The 15,807-nt window shown below is 34.7% G+C and overlaps 1 protein-coding gene across 1 annotated transcript in view; it reads left to right on the forward strand.

Annotated features, from left to right (window-relative positions):
- The first annotated feature begins 3,029 nt into the window (after positions 1 to 3,029).
- Positions 3,030 to 15,807, forward strand: part of LOC117211256 (glycogen-binding subunit 76A) — a 93,650-nt gene continuing 80,872 nt past the window's right edge. Inside the window, exon 1 of the mRNA XM_033454942.1 lies at positions 3,030 to 3,308. The gene's annotated coding sequence lies outside the window, so the exon portion shown is untranslated. The remainder of the gene's footprint in view (positions 3,309 to 15,807) is intronic.

Consider the following 15,807-nt stretch of genomic DNA (forward strand, 5'->3'; position numbering starts at 1 on the left):
GCAATGCGGCATAATCTGCGGCACATGCTTGCGTCGCGACGCCGCGCCTCTCGCGGCGAATCTTCCGATAGCGTCTGTTGCGCAGGCTCGTATTCATTTAGACTAGTTCACGGAAAAATTCGAATTTCGCTCGATCACCGTTAACACACTGTGCCGTTCTTCCGCCAACGATTCCTTCGTACAGTCGGTGATTTAATATTTTGGGGACGGGGAGGGCGATGGGGTAAAGGTTAGAACCGTTGAGAGGTTATTTTCGAGGTGTTTTCATACGATGTTTGTGTAAATGACGCGAAATTGGCGATTTAATTTAGGATTTGCGTACACGGACAGATTCCCCGATGATACTCGTACGTTCTCGGATGTAGGTGAAGCTGGTTGGTTATTTTGATTGGAGAGCTTTCCTTTTTGTATCGATTATTTGTGTGGAAAAAGTCATACGAGTCTCGCTTTACGTTGTTTGATATAACCGGTCTCATATAACGTTTAACCTCCTTCAGGGTAAATTTATTTAAATTAGATAATATTTACTTGAATCATATTTACAGATATTTGATGAGTTGGATCGATATTGGAGGATATTTTTGATTATCTGAGAAAAATGTTGTAGGTTATTGTACATATTTGGCTATTATATATCTTTGGAATCATGCTTGAATAAAACAACATGTACATATACATGTACGCGTATCGTATGTATGGTTCCCTTCGGGGATTAATTGTCCACGAATGTGTTGATCAATTATAATATTAAGTATAGAAAAGAAAATAATAAATTAACGAATAATTTGTTTGAAGCAAAGTAAAAAAAATATACTAAATCATATTATATTTTATCGATGTTTTTTAATTGAAAATTTTACGAAAGTTTATTCGATTTTACCAACTATTACAAAATTGGCACGTTTCTCGCATTAATTTAATTTTCTTATTTTTATGACGTGTCCCATCGTGAATTCTACAAGCAATTGTCATAGATAGAACCTATTTCTTCTATAATTTATCACTTTCATTACACTTTCGCGATAGACAGTTAGGTGTAGTGATGTATTTACATTGAATGGAATCGAATTACACTAAAAAAACAGTCGCATTGTTTTCTTCAAATTGCGTTTGAAGATTAGCTCGGCGAAGATTTTACATGCACGTACGACGTTGTATCTCTAACTGTTCTACATTGCTTGCTACTGTAGAAATTTTTTGCTGGCTCATCATCGTCGTACATGTGCACACTCTAGTTTTACGATAGTGTGGATATGTTCGAAACGAACGAGGGGAGCTTTTAATTGGAGGTCCAGCTGGTGCTGCCTCCTTTATCGTGCTACGAGATAGACGTTACAAAAGTTAGAACGACCGTTGATGCAATCAGCGTGAACTTCCTGGATAATTTGAATATAAAGAAAAGTTTTTTTTTACGAATTTAATTTCTCGACTCTTTCTATATGTACTTATTACTTATTTATCACTTATTTTATGGATTATTCAAATTTTTTTATTCGATAAAAGTATACTCAAATTTTTCTTGCATCGAATACATTTTTAAGGAAATTAGGTTAGGAATTAGGTTAGGATAAGGAGGTTAGGATAAGGTTAGGATAAAAAATTGAATAGTATTCCAGAATTTGAACGTACAATTAAATCTGAGCCATTTATTGCAGAAGCAAAAATCGATCTTTGTTGTGCAGTTGATGTAATTGCTTGTGCTAGTTACAAAGTCAATTTTACGGTATTCAATGCGTATGAGTATTTCTTAATTATGAAATTGTTATTACATACTTAACATTTATGGATGCTATTACACTTATATTATTCTTAAACTCATAAAAAATGGGTTCAGAAATTCTTGCTTTTTATTTCGTAAGATGTTACATTTTTCGTGTCATAATAATATTCGGTAAAAATAAGATCTGTAATAGAGATATTTGATAAGATCATTAATAGAATTCTTCTAATTAAATAGCTCAACATTCTCTGTATTTGACATTTACAAACCTTTTAAATTTATAAATGTAATAATAATGAAAAATCACATGTCTAAGTAACCCATTCAGATGTAACATTTTATCTTTATTTCAGTTAATCGATTATCTATTATCTTTTAAATTATTCCATATATCCGAATACATTTTCTCAAATTAATTCGTACATCGGTCTTCTTCACCCCATCTACTCACCCCTATACACGAAATATTTTAACGTAATCGAATATAATAACGATATGATATTATGTTTCATCCCTGTAATTCAGTAAGATTCAGTACATCCACACCATTTAACATTTTTCCAAGCAAAGTTTTTACATCACTCTCATCCGCTCTTATACAATAATAATAAAAAGTCACATTTTTAACTAATTTAGGAAAATCTAACATACCTAAATCATCTAAGTAGCAAACTTGTCAAATTATTTCCAATATGCGAATACATCGTGTTGAACTTTTCCAATATATTAAATATCGAATATAACTATTCTCATCCGTACTCACAAAATACTTTAACGTTACTTTCTGCGCGTCAATTACATCAATTGACCGCTCGTGCACCACTAGCGTTGCGACAATACCGTTGATGATATGGTAATTGTTCCTTCTATCGTTTTCACTGATAAATAAACCTACATTCGTTGGATTTAGATTTCTCAAAAATTTGTTCAAAAGATACCAAATTCACCGTAGAGGTTCAAAATGAAATGATACTTCTTCCATATTTTCCCTTATTGCGCAACATCCTAGTTTCAACTTCGTCGCCCTATCTCAAACTTTATTAGAACTTTTACAATTTCGACAGAAACCTGGTACGGCCACTGGTGTGGCTTTCGTGGGTCGTTCTTAAACCGCGTTCGCGAGCCATCTTCCGTTTCCCCTCCCTTGGCGAAGCGTGCGTTGGCCGAATCTCGCAGAAACGATTCGTAGCAGTTTCCAAATCGCGCGCGGTCCCGCGTATCGCGAAAGAGGGACGCACCTGCATGCTGCTCGGCGCGCAGCTGCGACCTTCGACGCCCTTGTGCCGGCGGTCGTGCTACGCGACGCCCGTCCTCGTCATTTTTACGCCGGACGCACGCACGGCCACGCGCGCGGTTCGATCGTCCGCTCTGCTTGCTTCCCGTTAAGACGCAGATACCGGCCGTTCTCCGCGTTTCTCCACCGTCACGTTCTCCCGTAACGCGAGACAAACAGTGTGCTTTCACCCCCGTGAACGCTGCTACTTCCGCCGAAGCATACCGGTGCTGTCAGCCGTGCCCTCGCGAGTGCATTTCGCTAAACGGCCCTCTGGAAGGGGCACCAGTGAAAGGATCGCCTGGCGGAAAGTCGGTGAGTGCCGCGCGAACCAGCACGCGTTCGCTTCCACGCTTCTTCCTGTTCACTCACCCTCCGCGACATCGTGTACCTGCGCAATAGGTTTAAAGGGCCTCATAGGGAACGCTTCAGGAAATTATCTGGATTTTTTTTGTATGATTTAATAAACGATTTATAGAAAGTGATAGAGCATTAGTGAATTGACACAAGTGACGACGTTGCTGGTTATAGAGTTTTGTTATACAAGTTTTTTGCGATTATTGCAGCACAGTGCTGTTGAATAGAAATTGTAAGAAATCGTCAAACTCGTATGGAAATTTAGCGAATGATAATGTCAGCGAACTGACAAGTGATACGTTGCTACGTATGTTACACGATATTCTCTAAATCTGTAGAATACAAATTGTAGCTGATTCTCGACATTGTATAGTAACGTAAGAAATGAATAACATTTTAACGAACTGATAAGTGACGCGTTGTTGGTTATGGAGCTTTATTACGCGGTATTTTATAAGTACAGCGATACGATTTTTACCATACAAATTGTAGAAAATCGACAACTTTGTACAGCAAGTTATTAAACGATAATGTTAATAAATTGACAAATATCGTGTTATTGTTTGTAGACTTTTGTCGCACGAGTAATTCGTATAATTTTTACTATTTCAAACGAGATAATTAACTGGATCGTAAGTTTGTAAAATTTACTTGTTGAGCTTGACTTGGTTTAGTAACAAGCTCGCAACTATTGTGCAAAAATATTAAGCACATGCGATTTGTAAAGTTTTTTTGTATAATATTAATTTAATTAGGTGAATCAATTTTTTTTATTGCGTTAGAGAGGAATTCGTCGAGATGAAGCGGCGATAGTGACAAAGCAGGTGTTAATGTTTATGACATTGGTAACAGTTATATTTGCAATGTTGTTCAACATTTTAACTTTCAGTTATATTTTTGAATAAATTAAAAGTTATACGTTGTTATAGTTGTTAATATGAAATAAGCGAAAAGTCCGACTGTTTTACATCTATGTCTTACAATTGAATATGTATGCTCTATATTTGTATCTCCGTGATAACATACAATCGACGATTTTGTTTTCTCTTAACCGATGGTGTTAACTGTTTCTGTTTTGATTACTGCTAGGGTACTTGATAGAAGTAGGTGTCAGATTGTTTTCAAAGGGAAGCCTAACTGTAACGAAGATATACATGTATATACTTGTTTTGATGATTGTGCTTAATTTTGTCAAGGGGAATGTCAAGTGTCTGTGTTGATTGACATTGAAGCAGATAAGCAATCCTTCGTTTGCATTATACGAAGCAACTGTTAGGGCGTATAAAATTGTCTAATTTATTCTTCGATTATTTAAAAATGAAGTATCCAACATCTTATTTATAATGTTGTCTCTATGACGCGTAATACAAATATACCAACAATACAAATTGATCATCCATGATTGTTACGCGATATTTTTACATATTTAATAAATAATATTTTTACAAATTCTACGTGAATTTATATCTTAGTACAAATCTCGTTCTTCTATCTAATAGACGATTCTAAAAATATTATCGATCTATTTAAATATTTGTCTTCGTCCCACATGTGTCTCAAATATATGTCACGTCGTGTTTTTACAGGAGAACAATTATAAATAGTACTGTGAGAAGCACGCTCGTGATCAAATCTATGTATAAATTCGCGTGTATTATTATTTCGATATTACGCAATAATCATCCTCGTGGCTCATCGTCGGTGATTACCTTCGAATTTTAATATCATCGATGCCATATGTGCGGAAACATCGAACAAAATTTAATTACTGGATAAATATATACTTTTAAAGGGGATGAATCACGAATTGTTCATGTTTATCGCGAATATCGTAAATTACCCACATCTTTCCCCCTATCTGATCACCTTTGTATTCCAGTTCAAATTATTCTCCACATAATTATATTATTAACAATATATTTCTTGTAAAGAGTTGCATAAGAATGGACGAGTTTCAGTCGGTAGTCGGACAGACAACTTTCGATAACTTGTCTAATCGCTCGCCATTTGCGCTCAGATTTGCTGTCCTTTCCATCGTAAAAACTACTCGCTATTAAACTCCCTATTAAAATTCTCCTTAATATACGAGCGAAAAGTAAAAGTAATTGTCAGTTAATGTTAATTAGAAACAGAAATTTTCAAAAACTTTGAAACCAACAAATCTTTGAAACCTCAAACAAATATTTGTCACTATTATAAACGTTTACGTTTGATGAGTAACAAAATGAATAACTTTGTAGTACCACGTGATCTGTGGATCATTTTCGTGTTTTGAATTATTTATCGAATATTAGGTCATCCCATAAGCAATGCTACCGTTCGTTTTTATGCAACGAGGAATTTCTATTTTCACGATGTAATTCTATCTCTTGTAATCCTTTATTTTTATAATACTTTAATGTAGTAGCAAATTCCATTATTCTAAACTCGAATTTCGAGAAAACCGCATTCCTTGCAAGATGACCCGATATTTTTCGATGAAACGTAAATATCATATTTTTCACAGATGGATATTTCGTTTCTTACATGCGAGTAATTGAGAATCGGTTTAAGGCACAGATACACGCATGCCTGTGCTTCTGATCCACTTTCCAATGCAATTGAAAGAAATCTAATAGATTGCTGCAGATTCGTATCGTGTTACGCACTCTTACAAGTGTGAACGCACGTATTGCGTTTCGATACAGGAGCTTTCTCAGATATCGAACAAATTAATGCAACTGATAGCAGGAAATGTTACGTAGCGTTCTTGTTCCGCCACGATTCGAGCCTCTTATCATCCACGATAAGATCTATGCAACATTGATCGTCTTGACGTCAATTCACAAATACAACGAATTAAAGTGAATTAGAATATTCGACATTTTCAGTCGTTTCAATTGATCGATGTATTTATATATATGTAATTGAATCAATTTGAAGCCTGTATTTCGCAGCATTCGCTGGATTTTCATTAAGAACAGTTTCCAGTTATTTATTTCGTTTCTTTACTCGTGACAGATTTGATTTATTTATTTGTACATTTTCCTTTCGTAAATTTAATTAAGATCATTACAATCGCTGTTTTATTTTTAGTCGTATAATTTAATTAATTAATTTTCTTTGTCTCACGATGACTAATTCAATTTTCAATATTAATTCACGTATTTGTCTCAAATATTCGCTTCCGCGTATAAAATATTATATTGCTTTCAAATATTTCAATTTCCATTATTTTTCCAAATTTACACGTTCAATCGCACTTTCTCAATTTTCAGAATAAAATATTTCGTAATAATTCGATATTTCACGAACTCTCGACGTTATATCCCCCAGTGAAAGGTCAGTGAAAAAAAACCGAATGAAATTTCTACAGCGAAAGATAGAGAAATTTTCTACGAAATCTCAAGAAATTTAACAGCGGCAAACATACGTGGGTTAACGTAATGAAAATCCAGAGAAGTACTTTTAGATAGCCGGCGATCGATTTGTTTGCGATCCAAGCGGAAACGCGGAGAATCAATCAATGCGTTCGCAGTCCAAGAATCCTCCCTCTACCAACTCGCCACTAACGCGTGTTCGTTCGTTATTCTTTGATGATGGTGCGGCACGTACTTGCTGCGTGTCAGTTTCTCGCATGTACATGCACTCCGATTGTTTAAATAACAGAAGATAGCATTGTTACCGCTATTCTCGGCTGTTCCGATTAACCATCGGGATTTTCCTAACTTACGAGATTGCCCCGCCTGTTGCAGATGTTCATGCGTGCTGTTGGTAGATCGATTATTGATAGAAATATGTATACTGTCTTTTTGGTTTTCTGTTTATTCCGCGATACGTTTATTTGATATGCATAGCAGCAGTATCATAGAACGTTGTTGTGGAATACTTATCGTATCCTACACGCGCTAGAAGTTATATTAGTTAATCTTAATACACGTTTTTGTGTCATTTTTTATGAGCGATCACATTCGCTTGAAATAGATGTGTGGAAATCATGGCAAGTTGCGTGATTTTTATTTGTTGATAGTTCTAGTTATCGAGTTTAGTGTCATGTATCGTATATTACATATGAAATATTTATGACACGTGCACATAATTTCAGTGTCGTATGCAAATGCATATGCAGTTTCGCCAATCAGGTCCTCTGTCCTAGTGAAATTTCTTTTCAATAGGAATGTATTGAGCAGATTTACTAGTTTGGAAATTATCTTGTTTTCCTTTTCTAAAGGACGTGGATAGATTTTAAAATACAATTTTTTTACGCACGTTTGTAATATTTACAGTAGCGAGTATTATAGGAAGCTAGAAGGTAGTTTCGATAAAGTCACGATAAAGGGCAATTTTTATGTTAAAAATTATTTACAGTTTCGAATTTTCTGAAACTTATTTTCTATTATAAATCAGTGAATTATGTGGTTTGTATAAATTTAAGAGATTGAAAGTAAACTAATTAAATAATCGTAACAAAGTGATTGTGTAATACGTAAAATAATTTTGAGTAATTATTGATATATACTAAACGTATTAGTCTTAGTCTAAGTAATTTTAAAATATCTGTTATACCATTAATGTCCTTTATTTGTTCTTTATTTCGCACAGTAAATACAAATATTTGATGCTCTCAGTGGAAAAGTCATTGTTCTCTATTAGAAATATTTACAGTTAGTCAGGTTTATCCTAAAGTCTCAAGGTTCCCTTACAAATACGTGAACCCCACGTGAACCTCGCGTGAACCTCGCGTGAACCTCACTCGATAATCAGGAATTAACGAAGTTTTCTAGAGAATAACAGACTGGCTTCATGTTAAGACCCGTATAAGGTTCCTCGCGCGTGTTTTACAGAATGTTCGAAAAAGTGTAATTGATGTTCAGCCGCGAATGAGCGGCTAATTTACTTCAACGTCGGTGTGCATAATCTGACCATTCATTAAGTCTCTAACGAGAACCTCATAATAAAAGGGTTAACTTGATGAAGTTACGAACTTTCTCAAATACCGATTAAGCGTGAAAATGTTTCTTTTCACACTTATTTAAACGATCACTTGCTTTTCTCATTTAAGAATTTAAATTATGAAATAGAATTTTTCTAAACTTAAAATGAATTTAATAATAAGTTGCGCATCGTGTATAATCCTACAGTGAATATTAATAATAATTGCTCGGTGTAATTAATTAAATCCAAAAATGTAATGTAATAGGAAGAAAATTTACGAGCACGTTCGCATCTTCACATCGATTGAACATAAAATTACAAACATATATCAGTAATATTGGTTTCAACAGTAGTAATAGTATTAATAGCATCATTAGTGTCGTATAGCTTTAAGATTATTATGGTGGTCTTATCAATTATGGTATCGATCGAAGGAAAATTATGACGGTATATTATCTGGTATTGGGTTTAACAGCTTCGGTGTTATTCATCTACATATAATAAGGATATAAATATACTGCAATATATTTTATTTTACCTGGTATATTATCTGGTATTGGGTTTAACAGCTTCGGTGTTATTCACCTACATATAATAAAAATATAAATATACTGCAATATATTTTATTTTACATATATCGATACATATACTATACCGAATTAAAATGAATATTGCAATAATTGTATTCTGCTAATAATATGCTTCAAACGTGATAAGGGAAAATCTGTTATTCGTTTCGATTGACAATATTCTGTGGAACATTCTGGACATTATTGATTTTCGTTGATAGAAAGTGGAGTCTTTTGTCTTGCTATCTGTGTATATATTTTTATCGACTCACTGGCGAATCTAATTGCCTTCATACACGTGACTAACAAAACTTTCTTACGTAATCTCGATTTGAAACAACAAATTTTCTTGCAATGCTTATCAATTGTAAATGTGTTTACTTCATTATCATTGATCGACGTAATTATCAGACAGTTGAAAAATTTTGCGCGAAATGCAACAACAAATTTATTGAAAAATGAATACAGATAGGGGACACGATAGCGTTAGCAATAATAATAATGATAATTTCTATTTGAGAACATGTACCGACATCATGCTGTCGTCTTTAATCGTAATGGTTACCAATTTGCAAATGTTACATTAAATAATATGAAATCGTTCGTTTGAGCGATTCTTTGGTTGCAATATCTATGTACATATAACGAAACGATAAAAGAGTTGTGCGTGTACGTTGAATGAGAAAAAAAATAAAACGACCATTTAGGAACAGCTCATAGGCTCTGGAGTCCAAGAAACTAATTTTTGGAATTTTTGTCTGTTTGTACTCGCATCTCGTAAAAACTACTGAACGAATTTTGCTGCCATTTTCTCTATTGTATAGTTTAGTGTCTGGGATATGTTTCATCTCGATTTGTTCCGTAAAAGCTGAGAAATAGCTTGGTATCTGAGTTGAACACGCTCCCATGTCTGGTCAAGCAATGGTCATTGTTTACGCTGTGTTTGTTCTAAAATCGAGTCTTTTCATAATTTAATATCTTTTGCCACGGAGAATAACCTAACTGTCAGTATAAAAAATATGTAAATAGTTTATTCATAAAAATTTATTTATTTAAAAGTGGTTCTCTATATTAAATAGTCCAGGCGAACGAAATCATGGGCAAAAGATAGTTTTATATATAATATATAATCAAATTGCGGTATAATTTAGCATAAATTAAGGGTGAAACTATTAACAAACTAAATTATTTCGCGTGATTATCGCATAGTCGCATCGGAACTATATACACAATGTACAAAAATTGTAATTAATATGCGTATATTTATGCATTCATGGGAAACACGAATATATAAAAATACATAAAATATTCACAGTATAGTAGTCTATATAATATTTAACGAATGAATATCATCTCCTGTTAGACTCCATTCCTTTGATTGTATCGAAAAGAAGCATAAATTTGCATAAGTCTGCGCAGTGTAATTACGATCAATGTACTGAGAAGCACACTATATGATCGCTAAAAAAAATTTAATCGAAAATTACCCATAATTTAAAGTACAAAGTTATTAAATACGAGTAATGGAAAAAAAGATAATTAAATACTCATCTGTAGAAACTTACGATAATTGGAATCTGAGGGAGCGTTTCTCAACCAGCCAATTATCTCCGCGTAACAATCTTATTAAATCACACTACCGTCCCTCCAATAAAATATACACCTATGACTCTTGCACTTTTGCAATTTTACGTCGTCAATTTGCAAAATAGAAAAATCCGCTGCCGTACCTACAAATGACACAGTAGGTGTGACACGTATACGGATGACCGGTTGCAATTTATTTTCGCCAACAGGTATCCAATTTCTTGGCAGGTCTCCGTCCGAAGGCCAAGAGTTTAGCCGACATATAGCAGCAACGCGGTGTATCGCAATCAAGAATAAAATTTGCCCGTATCTCGCTAGTCTGGCCGGCCACGACCTACGACCAGGTGTATAAGGGTCGCCGGTGGAATCCCTCATAGGCGTCTAGGTTGTCGACGCGGTAAAAAGGAGCGAGCATAGTCTTTGATGTTAGCGGCCGAGTCGCCGAGGTTGGGCTCCATTTCGACCTTTGATCCCCTCCTGCGTGAGTTCACGCTCGTGTTCGCGGGGCTAAGCTTGGCGGAGGTGGCGCGAACGACGACCTCGATTCGACGTCACGTAGTTTCGATTGATCGTGTCAGCCTTTCGTCGACCTTTAAATCGTGATTCGTCACGTGGACGCGTCAGGTAGACCCTTGTGGAAGCAGGACGCAATTTGTCGGGTTCCCAGTCGCGGTTTTACTTCACGCGAATCAGAAAACAGGCCGACCGAGTCCTGTCGATTGCTTTGACCTTCAAAGACGGAGAGAGAACTGCATGACGGGAAGCGTCGAATCGTCGCAATCGATTTCATACCACTGTTATTCGTAAGATCGTCGGAGACCTTCCTTCTTCCTTCTCATTGGTAATGGGTGTCTTCCAAGTTGTCACGCGGAGATTCAGGTTAGCGAGAGGGGTATTTACGGATCATCAAGTTTGTAAAACGGCCGGCGATTTTCAAGTCGTAAGTGCTACGCGAGAAAGCGTAGCTGAAGTAAGTAAGAAATTACAGTCCTTGGTCACTGGATTAGAACTGAAAACTTTCAGTATTCTTTGCGGTTCTTTTCTTAGTAAGCTCGAGGAGCGTGAGCGAATTCTATTAAATCGTTACGGTATACGTTATACACGTACGTTAACGAAAGTATTTGGACACTTAGGAAAATTGGTGTAGGTACACGTAATATTATGTGTATTATACGAAACATTTTGAAATTTCACTGGCATTTGAAAGCAGTCTAAAAATATATATAAATTTCAAGATATTTTATGGAAGGTAACACATATAACGCACACGTAACAATACACATGATATATTTGCAAAAGGTTTCTATAAGTGTTCGAATACTTTCACGAGCTACTGTACATGTGTACGGTATGTGTTTTTTCTCGTTTGCTTTTATTACATTACAGTGTTTAATTATATTCCCTCCATTATGCACCGCATAATATTTTTTTGAATTCTTTATATCCTCGTTTTTTTGATAAGAATCCCGAATTTTTGTCTTCCAATCGGCTAATGTAGCGATCGAGAATGCATACGAAGATGATTGGACCAGATTCCGAACATTCCCAATGGCATTCACATCGAGTGAATTGTCTGACATGATATAGTATTATATGTATTTATATGCATAGTAATAAATCAAACAAATGAAATAATATATCATATATGGTCGTCTACGCATATAGCGATAGTTCAGACAATCAAGGACAATTTTCAGTTGATGTGTTGTAGTATGTATTTCTATAATGTATTGTAGTTAGAAAAGAGAATTTTCTGAGGAATCTCTTTGAATAAATTCTCGCTCCATTAGTAGATAGTTTTGTCGTTTGGAAGTATTTTGACATTTCCGTCAGGAATTTATTCAGCTGAGAGTTATAAGAGAGCATCAGAATGGATTGTGTTGAATGCATAAGGCGTATATGTATAGTTAGTTGATTAATAGCAGTCATATGTTTGGAAGTTTTCATCATCTGTCGTCAGTCTGTTGACGAACTTTGGAGATACGTACGAGATTGATGGAAGCTCGTTAATTATTTTATATGTTAATCTTGATGCAAATGATGAAGCACCGATGAGAATGTTATATCATTTTGAATGGTCGATATGGATTTTCATTCCTGTCTTTCACGAGCAACTACGTATTACTCTCTTTCTTATTCGTACAATTACAGACTTGTGCAGTGAGTATCAATCAAAATTTAACGAATGATTTGTGTTCAATAAAAATTGTACTTACCATAAATGATAACCCCAATCGATTTTTCCTGTAATCATATAATATATTAAAGGAATAATTTATCAAAATTTGCAACAATCAAATCCTTTGCTTGAACTTTGATTCACATTTTTAGAAATGTTTCTAAATAAAGAATTTTCCATCGAATCGTTTACTAAAATTTATAACAGACAACCTATTCAAAATTGTATCGATTGTGAAATCGTTAGAAATATTTTCAAATATTTTATCAAATATTTTCAAACGTTAGTATAGTCGATTCTGTAAATGCGAGAATTAAATGAATTCTCTTGTTTATCTCTCGTAATGCAGTTCGCCAAGTATACATCGCCTTTCCGTCGATTATTTCTGTTATTCTGTTTCATTCGATGGGTGTGATTACGTCAGCGAAAGTCACCTTGAACCAGAGGGTTGCGTTCGATCCAACTGCTCTGGGTGGATTTTAGTTCCTGAAAGTCACCACGAGGCGTAAGCTCCTCCCACGATTCTCCATGTGGTAGTTTCACTCGGTTTCCTGTGTACGATTTGGAAAGGTCATCGTGAAGAGGTCGTTCTCCTTCGTACGGATTAGTTCTTCACCAGAAAAGTAGTAGGAAAAGAACGGCTCAGGATTTAACGGCACCCAGATTTCGTTTATCGTACCTAGCTCGTATAACGTTGTGTAGCTTCTCTGATCGTAAAATCTCGTGAAATAGCGTTCCGTTGTCGATGCCTTCGTTCTTTTTATTTATTTTAAGAGAAATCTAAGCGTTCCTTAATTTTGTGGTTACAAGCATTTTTTTATGTTATCCGAGAGTAAACTGAATTTTGTGTTTATGCATCGGTTAAAATTTAGGTTGTGAAAATATTTAGATAATTACCGTGGAAATAATATTTAGATAAGATTGGTGAAAATATTTGAATAATTGTGGAAATTTCTGGAGATTTTTTGACATTGTTTGACAACGTTTGTGAATATTCGTATATGGTGTCAACTGTAAAATATTAAAACCTGAATGATAATCGAAATTTAAACGGTCAAAGAACGCAGTCTTTCGATATAACAACTACCTCAAATAAATTTAGGCCTGTAACTGACCTGCAATACTAGATTTCTAGCGGCTCGTTCACGCCAGAAAATTCTTAGGAAAGACTTCGTCATTGCCAAGATGCACTAGATTTACAGAATCTACAAAAACAGATGTTTCAAAGTTGAACCTTAAATTTTGAGATCCTCTAGATTTCCAAATTTTCAAACAGATTTCTACTAAATTCTAATATCAGAAAAACTTCATCGGTACCAGCCTTATAACAGCATAGAGAAAGACTGCGGCTATTTTTACAAGACACGTACCTATACACGTACTGAATCATAGCCTGTTAATATCTCTTCTTGCTGAAAATGTTTTTATCGTATTGCGGAGAATCGTTACGTGCTTTCTAACGCTCTCTAACAAATTGATAAGCGTGTCTACTGACCTAGAGGAGTAATAGTAATTACGCAGAAAGCTTTTAATTACCGCTATACTCATTCAGAGGCAGTACTTAATTAGCCCTTGAGCAGCCGAGCAAGCGGAAAAACAAGTGCATAACGCAAAGCATAAGTAAATAGACGACACGATGCATTGACCGCGTGCCAATTTCATCCGCGCGTCGTTTTATTTTAGCCGCATTTGTCTCTACGCTAGTCTTTTTCTTTCTTCTCAATTTTTCAGTCAAGACCCTGTTGTACGATAAATTATTAATTAATGATATTGGTAAATTGTCGAGTTGGAAGATTTAGCTTATAGATATTTTTATATTTTTACAACATTTTGTAATTTTCTGTTAAATAGGATAATGAAATAATATATAATTTACAAAATTTACTCGTGCAATTTCATTCGTTTCATTACTAAACCTGTCGTTGTCGTGAAAGGGTATTTATTAATATTGGTAACTTGTAACACGTGACATATAAAATTCCACTGATGATGTTAGTTGAACTGTGCAAGAAGCTAGCTTGCCTTTTTTCCCTCGGTCGAACTTTTGTTTTAGGACGCGTCGATGCTCGTAGCAATGTGACGATCGACCTTTTGCCGTCTCCAGAAATAGATATCGGCGTGAAAGCCAGGCAGAGAGGTGGTCAAAGACACTATGCTCCCGATCCGGCTCGGTTTTTCAGCGAGTTTCGATGAAAATCGAAGGTCAATAAGATGATTACGTTGATTAGATCGTGCACATTATAAAGTAATATGCGAGACACTCGTCTTTTTCCTTTTATTTGAAATTACGCTCGTATAGGTTATTATATAAATGTTATTCTCACGTGTGAGGGAGAAAGAGAGAGAGAGAGAGAGAGAGAGAGAGAGAGACGTTAAATTTTAATTTCTTATTGGATAAGTATTACGGCTTGTTAATGGATCATTCATAATTGTCAATTAATTACTACTTTACAATTAAAAATAAATTCATAGTTATTAAATAATTAACTGCGAATATTTATGCAAATGCCATACTCTTACGAATACAACTAAAAGAGTAGAACGTAGACGGAAGTAGTTCATCTGTTATAATTATTACGAGTACTGTAATAATTATAATTATAATAGATGTCTCATATATTTTTGCAAATGTATTTAAGCCTATTAATATTTGTTTAATGTATTTTACCATTATATATTGTGTATTGTTGATGCTATGATAGCGTTCAATGCATTTGTACAAAATTCTTAAAGTTCTCATATGTACATAAAAATGTATAGTTTATTTATTATTTAGATCATAATTCATTCAACAGTTATCAACAGTCATTAAATAGTTTACTGCTGACTATAGTAAAATAAATATTGTCGTAATGCTCAACTTCTGTTTTATTACTCTTACTCATTTCGTGATATACGTCAATTGAAATGATCGCAAGTGTACAAACTTTACAATGAGCCGTAAGTTTAAAAAGAAATTGTACAAATTTTATTTTTATTTTTAGAATAACTTTCCTAATATAAAATTTGCGAGGACTCTTGCAAATTTATGAAAATCTGGTACCTTGAGGTACTTTTCGTACTTTCAGTTGATGAGTAATAGTTTCACAAACAAAGTTAAAATTTCTGATGTATTATGTACGCGTACATGTATGTTCTAAGAGTTGAAAATATACAGTACATGATTAATGCAGTGATCTATTTATAAACTTTCTAGTGTGCACGCACT

The sequence above is a fragment of the Bombus bifarius genome, unplaced genomic scaffold, assembly GCF_011952205.1.
Source record: "Bombus bifarius isolate JDL3187 unplaced genomic scaffold, Bbif_JDL3187 scf7180000008225, whole genome shotgun sequence".
In the NCBI taxonomy this organism is placed as follows: domain Eukaryota; kingdom Metazoa; phylum Arthropoda; class Insecta; order Hymenoptera; family Apidae; genus Bombus; species Bombus bifarius.